Below are 9,436 nucleotides of genomic sequence, written 5' to 3' on the forward strand. Positions count from 1 at the left end.
TTAGGAACACGAAACCAAACGCGAACCTAAGCCTAAAATTTTGACTAGAACGAGACCTATAGGGTAACGAGCTTAATAGGAAAGTCGTTCGAAGAATACTGGTTACACTTTTGAGCATACTTCGAAGTTCTTGACGGTTTCTGTGAGTTGAATGCGTGACTGCGCCGCCTTGTAACCGGTGAGGCCTTGGGTATCAAAGCTCCACTGAGCTTCCCTCGCCTTGATTCAACTTACTTTGACTCATATTGATTCCAAAGGGGTTTGCTCAGATTGTAACGAGTTCCTTTTCGAAAGAATAGAAGCTGGTCTAGTGATAATCTAAGTGGAGCCATCATGCTTTTTGTTTGCTAGAAATTTAGGTTTGATTTGGTTGAGTCAGCCTTGTTTTGTGTTTGCATAGAATTCCCTTCCTTATTTTGTTGCATGCCTGAACGTAAAAGAGACGCCCTAGGTAGATTTGTTAAAGAGAAACCTAGTAGTTCTAAGCGTCTTGATTACCTCAATTTAGAGAGTCCGATTCGTGAAGACTCCGTTTTTGAACGTCCGTTTGAAGAGAAAATCCCTGATAGTCCAATAGCGCCAGAAATGGCAACGTTGAAAGCATTGTTGAATCCTACTATGACTACTCGTCCCTCGTGTATCAAGTTACCTGAAACTGAAGCAAATTATGAACTTAAGCCTGGAACCTTACAGTTGCTCCCAATCTTTTTAGGAAAAGAAAATGAAAACCCCTATTTCCATGTTAGGGACTTTGAGAAAATCTGTAGTACCCTGAAAATTAGAAACCTTGATGATGATGCTTTAAAACTCAGGTTATTTCCCTTTTCCTTAAAAGATAAAGCCAAGTCGTGGCTGTATAGTTTGGCTTCCGAATCAATTGAAACCTATGAACAACTTACATCCGCCTTTTTGAACAAGTTTTTCCCTAGGCACAAAACCTCGTCTATTAGGACGCAAATCTGCACGTTTACACAACAGGAGGGAGAATCTTTGTATAGGTATTTGGAAAGGTTCAATGATTTATTATCCCAATGTCCTCATCATGGTTTAGAAAAGGTTAGGTTAGTTCAGATCCTTTATGAGGGTTTAGATTATCCCACCACAACTACAGTAGAGTCCATGTGTACAGGTGGGTTTGAAAACCAAGCAGCTGATAATGCGATGACATACTTGCATGAAATCGCCGAAAAGACCCAACAATGGGAAAGTAATAGGGTACCTCAAAAAACAACTCTTCTAGGCATAGGAAACGTTAATAGGGTATAAGAAAGCTATGAATCAGATGCCAAAATTGCTGCTATAGCAAAAAGGTTAGAAGATTTAGAAGTGGGTCATACTAGTGGTAGAATAGAGCCTTTCTGGGAAGGCAATACTGTTGAAGATCAAGCCAATGCTCTCTATAATAACACTAGGTTTGATAACCGTCAGATTTTGACCCATATTCAGAAACCTATAATCCTGGCTGGAGAAACCATCCCAACCTTTCTTGGTCTAAGATCCAGAATCAAGGTCAGTCTAGTAACTCTCAAGCTCCCCCAGGTTTTGTCTATACTAAGAATCCTTCAGCCCCGGCACAGTTTCAGAACCCTCCGGATAAGAAGATTATGAGTTTAGAAGAGTCTCTTGCTTTGTTAACTCGTAACACTATGCAGTTTCAGCAATCTGTTGCTCAAGGTATAGAAGAAAATAAGAGAATAGGTCAGGCTAACTCTCAGGCTATTTTCGAGTTGAAAACCCAGGTTAGTCATATAAATGAGTCTTTAAGAGAAAGAGGTAAGTTTCCTAGTCAAACTCAACCAACCCTAGAGGATCTCATGAAGTAGGTGCCCAACCATCGAATCAGTTGAATGCTATTAGAACCCTCAGGAGTGGTAGAGTAGTAGACAATCAGGTAAACATGCCCGATAGTGAACATACTGTAGTTCACCCCTCAGGATCTCATCCCTCAAGACCGCTAACTGAGGGGACTGATAAAATTTCCAATGATGCTGACTCGGTTCCTGAGAGGTCTGATTCTGTGCCTAGATCCCCATTTCCCCAGCTATTAGCACCAACAAAGAAGGAATCGAACTTTAATGACATATTGGAGGTTTTTAAGCAAGTTACCATAAACCTTCCTTTATTAGATGCAATTAGGAAAATTCCTGCTTATGCCAAGTTCCTTAAGGATATGTGTACGCGAAAGCGAAAACTTAGCGTCCATAAGAAAGCCTTTTTAGCTAGTCATGTAAGTTCAATCATTCAGAAAACTACCACTCCAAAGTACAAAGACCCAGGTTCCCCAACCATTGCTTGTACAATAGGTAAACACCGGGTAGAAAAAGCTTTACTTGACTTAGGAGCCAGTGTGAACTTACTGTCGTACCATGTGTACTTACATCTAGGACTTGGTGAAATGAAACCTACTCAGATAACACTGCAGTTAGCTGATAGGTCTGTCAAAATTCCTCGAGGAGTCATCGAGGATGTTATTATTGAGGTCGACAAGTTTATTTATCCTGTGGATTTCGTGGTCTTAGATACCCAACCTGTCCCTGACCCAGAGAACCAGATACCTGTGATTTTAGGTCGCCCATTTTTAGCTACGTCTAATGCGATCATAAACTGTCGAAATGGTATTATGAATCTATCTTTTGGTAATATGACTATTGAGTTAAATATTTTTAATGTCAATAAGCTACATTCTGAGCTAGATGACACGTGCATTGAAGATGTGAACATGATAGGAACCTTAGTTCAGGAGTCATTACCAAATATCGCATCGGAAGATCCATTAGAGAGTTTTCTAGCCCACTTTAACATGGATTTCGACGAAGATAGCAAAATTGAACAAGTGAATGCTATGTTGGATTCTATTCCTATGTTAGATACTGATAAATGAAAAGCTAGGTTCGAACCATTACAAGCTTTTGAGTCTACCTTAATCCCTTGTTTAGAAGAGCCTCCTAAGTTGGACCCTAAATCTGCATTCTTAGGGCCATCTAAGACTTTGCTTGTGATTATAGCATCCGATCAGGAAAGCAGGCCAGAAATCGTGCTTCAAGACAATAAAGAAACTCTAGGGTTGACCATACAGGATATGAAACATATAAGTCCTACAGCTAGTATACCTCAAAAGAATTTAGAGGATGAACCACCCCATTATAATTCAGAGAAAGCAATTGATCTTTTTCAGGAACCTGTTGGTCTAGAAGTTAGGAATATTGTGACTAGTCTATTTAGAGACACCCAAAATTCTAAGTTTGGGGGTAGTGATCGTCAAATAGAAGTCCCTAACTTGGGACTCGAGCCTACTGAATATGAGGTATCACTTGAGTCTATTCAGACTCCTCAACCCGATCCTCCTGATACTATCCAGGAGGAAATCCAGCTATTAAAGTCCCGTTTTTCGGATGAATCTATTTTTCAAGACACTCATATGAAGCCCAATCCAGTTGTCTTGCAAGAAACTTTCAATGAGGTTGTGCTCCTTATGTTATTTTTTCTGATCCTGTGCAGTTTTTTCATATTAGTGGCAGTTTTATTTGGTTTTGATGACCCACAGTTATTTCGACTACTGATATATGATTTGAAAGGTAACTAGCCATTTTATGAAACTTGATGTCTGGCTGAAGACATTAAACTTAGCACTTCTTGGGAGGTAACCCAATCTCATGCAACTCGGTAATATCTTTCCTTAACTCTTTTACTTCAAATGGTAACAGTTTCTCCTTGTTCATGCTTTTAATTTTATCTTTAGAACATTGAGGACAATGTTAGATTTAAGTTTAGGGGTAGGGGAGAAACTTTTTAGTTGCATTAATAAACTCCAGAGCCTAGAAATTTATGTTTATTAAGGATGGCACTAACCAACCTAAGTGGATGGAAGCATTTTGGTTGTAGGAGTTGAGGAACCAATCTGATTAGATGGCAACATCTAGAAGAGTCTATTCATAAAAGCACAGAGCTCAGGTGTTAGAAATAACATGATAGTTTCACCATATCTCGTTGAGTCCTTTTCACTTCTATTTTTATTTTATTTTGTTTTTAAACTATGTTTCTCTAAGTGATAGGTGGGGGCCCGATTCAAGTTGTTACCAATGCTAGGGTGAATTAGAGTGATTGAGATACCATGAAAAAAAAAGAGATGAAAAAAAAAATGGTAGTTACCAAAAAGTTGGAAAAAAAAAAAAAAATGAAGAAAAAAAATTGAGACCAGACCATTTGACCAAAAGGAATAAATTCAATAAAGTCGACCATTTTCCTTGGTTGGCATATTTATTGACTACAGGAGGTCGTACCCTGATGCGAAATTCCAATTGTTGTACACGAGTTTGCACTCAAGCATATTGAAGGCCCGATTCTACCCTGAGTTTACCCTGATGGAATTTCGCATTTAGTGCCTTCCAAGGTTCTGCGTAGATAGCTAAGGTCTGGAGGATAAAGGTTTTGTGGGTATATCTCTAGTAAGCCCTCCCGAGACTATAACTCGGCCACTAGGGACACCTAGGGGTTTAAAGGCTTATTGCATACGCTAAATGCAATCGACGATGCCTGCGACAGTGAGTTAGGATTTTATTTTGTAGTTTTGATTTGCTCGGGACTAGCAAATAATAAGTTTGGGGGTATTTGATAGACGCATTTATGTGTCTATTTTCATCTCTATTGTGTATATTGTTAGTACCCATTTTTGTACTTATTTCGGTATTTTATCTCTTTGTAGGTGTTTTTGGAGAAATAAGCTTTTGCGGCGAAATTGGCTCGAAAAGTTGTTAAAGGCACCTGGAGGACATTTGCTATTCGGACTCTCGCTTTGCATAAGGGGTAACCCATTTCGGGCATGTGCTAAAGGGACACCAGAACTGGATAGGGGGAGGTCTTCTTCTTCAAAATTCAAATGCAAAAAAAATTGGCGGGAAACTATGTGCAGCGTCTGCAGATTTTGGACTCGATTTTTGGAGCTGTTTCAGGGAGATTCAACACTGGAAATTGATTGGGCTGGACTTGATATGACTTAACAAGTTCATTAGAAGCAATTGGACCGATCGAATTGGGCTGGAACTGCCGGAATAAGGAAACAGAGCAAATAAGGAAACAAGTCCCTGTCGAGTTTGTTTTTGGACATTCAGAGAGATTAAAGGCAAGAAATTCGTTCCAAAGATACATATTCTATCTAAGGAAGAGTTTGATATAATTGGGAGAGCTCAGAAACGCGTAAAACGAATTAGGGAAGAGATTATTGCCGTGACTGCCAAGGAAGGAAAGAAGAGATTTTGAAGCGATTTGGGAAAGATTCAATGACCCTTTTGTGTATAAATAGGATGCTTAGGTACCCTAGAAGGATGACGAAGAGTTTGGAGTAGTTTAGAGCACTCAGGAGGCGAGAATCAGAGTTGCAGGAAGTTACGTGTTTCTGCTGCTGCTGAAGAACAAACGTTGCAAGGAAGAACAACGTCTCAAACTCGCAACATCACTTCTCTGTAACAGTTGAACTGTCCGTCACCTTTTCTTTCACTGTAACAATTGAACAGCGCCTTTGCATCAGTTATTTCTGTTGTAATTTTTTTGTTTTATTGTTTCACCTCTTGTAAACACTTTTTGGGCTATAAACATGTATTTTGAGCAAGTGATTAATATGAGGAGCTAAACCCCAACACTGGGATGACGGAGGAAGCCCTATTTCATGCATGTGGTAATTCTAATAATTCTTTTATGACTATTTGCATTTATTTTTAATCGATTTATGATTTTTATTGAATGGGTGTGATTTCGTTTGATGGTGTATGCTTGGTCTATGTATTTTTGATACATCATGCTTTTGATTTACAATCATTACTTTTCAAAAATCTACTTTTTGGCAAAGAATAAGAGTCCATATTTTTAATATTTGATCTATAATTGATTGGAATTATTATTTGAATCACATGAATGGAATTTGGTGGATTCCTGAGTCTCAGTCTCTCTCGATATTCGTGAAAACCTTGTGAATATATTTTTAGTATTTTTATTCTTAGTTCTTAAAACAAACCTTTACACAATCCGAGTTGAACGAACTTTACTACCACTTTCAAAACTACATCACTCCCCCTTAGTCAATACTTCGTCTCAACACGAAAACCACTCCCCCTTACATAATGATCCGTAAAACACGTAAACCATATGTATTTGTAGTGTGAACTACATATTAATTCTCCCCCTTTATGTCAGTAAAATTGGCAAAGGTACGAAAACGGGATCCTAATGAAATTCTCATGGAGACACTTCAAGACCAAAGAAAAGTACATATAAACTTGGTTTTGATGCAATCATAAAGCCGAAGCTAAATGCATTCATCATGGAGTTTATAAAGATAGAAGATAACTCCTCAAATATTCCACAGCCGCACTCCCCTCAAAGATATGGAAATTAAGCGCAAGTTCAAAAGAACTCTCCCCCATTTGATGTCATTCCCGAAAGAACAACAAGAGCGACCTTACTTTTACAAGAAAATAAGGATTTCTTTGGACACCAAAAACCAAAAAATGATTTTGTTATCCAAAAATTCTCAATCAAATTAACCACAAGAGAACCCATGATTAGTCTAATCGGAATACACAACCAAAATAATCACAAACGAATCTATGATTAGTTTAGTTGGAGATGCTCACACAAGAAGACTTATGGAGCCACATAGTATATACATAAAATATGGATCAGGGAAGATCAATACTGCGGAATATACAAGGATTCATTCTATTTTCCATCAGTTTTTTCATAACGACATACAATAGACATAATCCTTGTAAACAAAAGATTTTAACCTATCTTCCATCAAAGAATTGACATAATAGGCTTAACTTTTGTTTGTCAAAAGTTCATTCATTCTTTTATCAATACATACATATCGACATATAAACGAGATAACTTTTGACATCATATGGGATAATAATAGTTCACGGACGCAAACACACATATCCCATAACATATTGCAATATATAAAACCATAAAGATTAATACTGCCATCATCATCTTCCAAAATAATTTTATAGAATTTAAACAAATAAACCTAAAAACATGAAGATGAAAACGTTGGACATAGCTATGTTTACTCACAATAATGGCTATTCCAAACTCTAGTTATTCTTCTAAAAAAAATAAGAATAAAATTCTCATAATAAGATTTACTAGACATTAAGACCTTTGAAGAATTCTTTATCGTCCCTGAACCCCTTGTCGTCAACAGCCATTGGTACATATGGTTCATAAAGATAGGAGTTAATATCAATAAACCTTCTTGGCTGATGATGTTGAACCAGGGCCTTTTGAATTTCCAATGATCTTAAAATACAAGCCTTTATTTCCTGAATCCCTTTTCTTGCCAGCTTCAACTCTTCAAGAACATCAGAAAACTTTTGAGAGTTTGAAGGAACAACTCTTGGCTTCCTCACATTCCTTCTTTTTCTTTTTAAAGTTGGAGACAATAGAGATTTCTCTTTGTCCTTAGTGATTGATGGCTGAACAATCATATTGATATCTTTCCCATGATAAGACAAGGTGCTTGGAGTATCCATGAAAGTACAGTTTTGTGAGAGGAGTTGACAATCAAACCTCAACAAGCAGTATTAAGATATAAAGAATATCAGAGAAGGAAAAAGGAATATAGGGTTTTGAAACCTTTAAACAGGTTCGCACACGTCCAACTCACAACCCTATAAAGAGTATAATTGTCGACAATAACCCTCTTTTAATGACAGACAAGGAATTCCTAAAAACTAAGAAAGGAAAAAAACTTTTCCTAAAGCCTGAGAGGTACAAAATCTTGTCTCTTTTGATCAGGCACATGAGACAAAGTTTACAAAACAACACAATCAAGTTGTGTTGCGGTGAGCAACAATTTTTCCACCATGTTCCTCGAGGGAGGAATCCAGAGACCTCTGTCTATCAAAATGATTTGACCATACTTTCTTCTCTAATGGTTTTGTTTTGTTCTTGGAAACTAATTTCTTCGAGGAAGATAAGATCTTACATACCTCAGCTGTTTTCTCTGCTAGTTTAAGCTTGGTAGCTAGACGATCCGCTCTTTGTTGAATCTTGTTGACAAATCTCATCTTGTGTTTGTATTTGAAACACTTTGAAAACTCATTTCCATTGAGAGAACAATAGGAGCATGTCAACGCAAAAGATGATTCAGGCGCCTTTGAAACGCAAGCTGTTAGGCACAAGGTAGATCCTGAAACATTAAACAAAGGGTTTCCAAAAAAAAGGGTCAATTGATTCTTCTACCTTGATTGGGATCTCTTCTAAAAGATTATAAAGATTTATGTATGTATTGATACAATTATCAAAATCAATATTTTCACATAGAAGAGCAACACTTGATTTTTTGTCTTCATCAGAATCATAATTGTCAGACATCTCATCAAGTGTTGCAGCAAGACCTTTGTTCCCAGTGTATTTTCTACGGTTTGGGCACTTGTTAGAAAAATGACCAAAATATTTACACTTAAAGCACTGAGGCATATCCTCGTCATCAGTTTCATCTGTGTCCCTGTTTTTTGGAGGAATATGATTATGAGGTTTGACTGATGCTTTTGCCTTATCTTTGGAGAACCGTTTACTTATCTTCAATAGAAGATCTCTAAACTGTCTTGTGATCATTGATAGAGATTCGTCAAGATCTTTATCTGATGAATCTGTCTCAGAATTATCTTCTCCATAGAGATACACATTTTTACTTTTATCAAGTAATTTTGTGTCTTTTAGTGCTTTGAACCCAACATCCTTAGATTTGGATGAATGCTCGTGATCAAAGATCTTAAGCTTCCCAACCAGCGTATTTCTGGAGAGATTATCCAGGTTATTTCCCTCAACGATGGCATGCTTCTTAGAGTCGTATCTAGATGGCAGCGATCTGAGAATTTTCATCACAATGTCCTTTTCATGAATAGTCTTACCCGATGCAAAAGATGCATTAAAAATTTCAGACACTTTGTGATTAAACTCATCAAATGAATCTTCATCTTCCATACGAAGGTTTTCCTAATTGGAATTAAGGTTTTAAAGCCTAGCTTCCTTTTCACTTGTATTACCTTCGAATACGGTTTCTAAGATATCCCACGCATCTTTAGACCTAGTGCAGTTTGACACATGGTGCTGAAGATTTGGGGTAATGGCATGTATGATGGCATTCAAACCGTCGGAGTTTTTCTTTGCAACAAGTATCTCAGCAACATCGTATTCGCCAATATTTTTTGGAACACTAACGTTATCTACTGCAACAACGGGAGCATCATAGCCATTAACAACATATACCCATGATTGAAAATCACGCGCTTGAAGAAAATATCGCATAACAATTTTACACCATAAGTAATTAGAGCCATTGAAGACTGGTAGTACGTTAATAGAGATAACACCTCTGTCCATAGAGTCAGATCGCTACAAACACAGACTTTGAGGTCTTGAACGTGTTTGGCTG

The 9,436-nt window shown here is 37.5% G+C and overlaps 1 pseudogene; it reads right to left on the minus strand.

Annotated features, from left to right (window-relative positions):
* Window positions 1-949: 949 nt before the first annotated feature.
* On the minus strand, window positions 950-1,049 carry LOC113319941 (annotated as a pseudogene).
* Between the last annotated feature and the right edge of the window lie 8,387 nt (window positions 1,050-9,436).

This window comes from Papaver somniferum, chromosome 10, assembly GCF_003573695.1.
Source record: "Papaver somniferum cultivar HN1 chromosome 10, ASM357369v1, whole genome shotgun sequence".
NCBI lineage: Eukaryota > Viridiplantae > Streptophyta > Magnoliopsida > Ranunculales > Papaveraceae > Papaver > Papaver somniferum.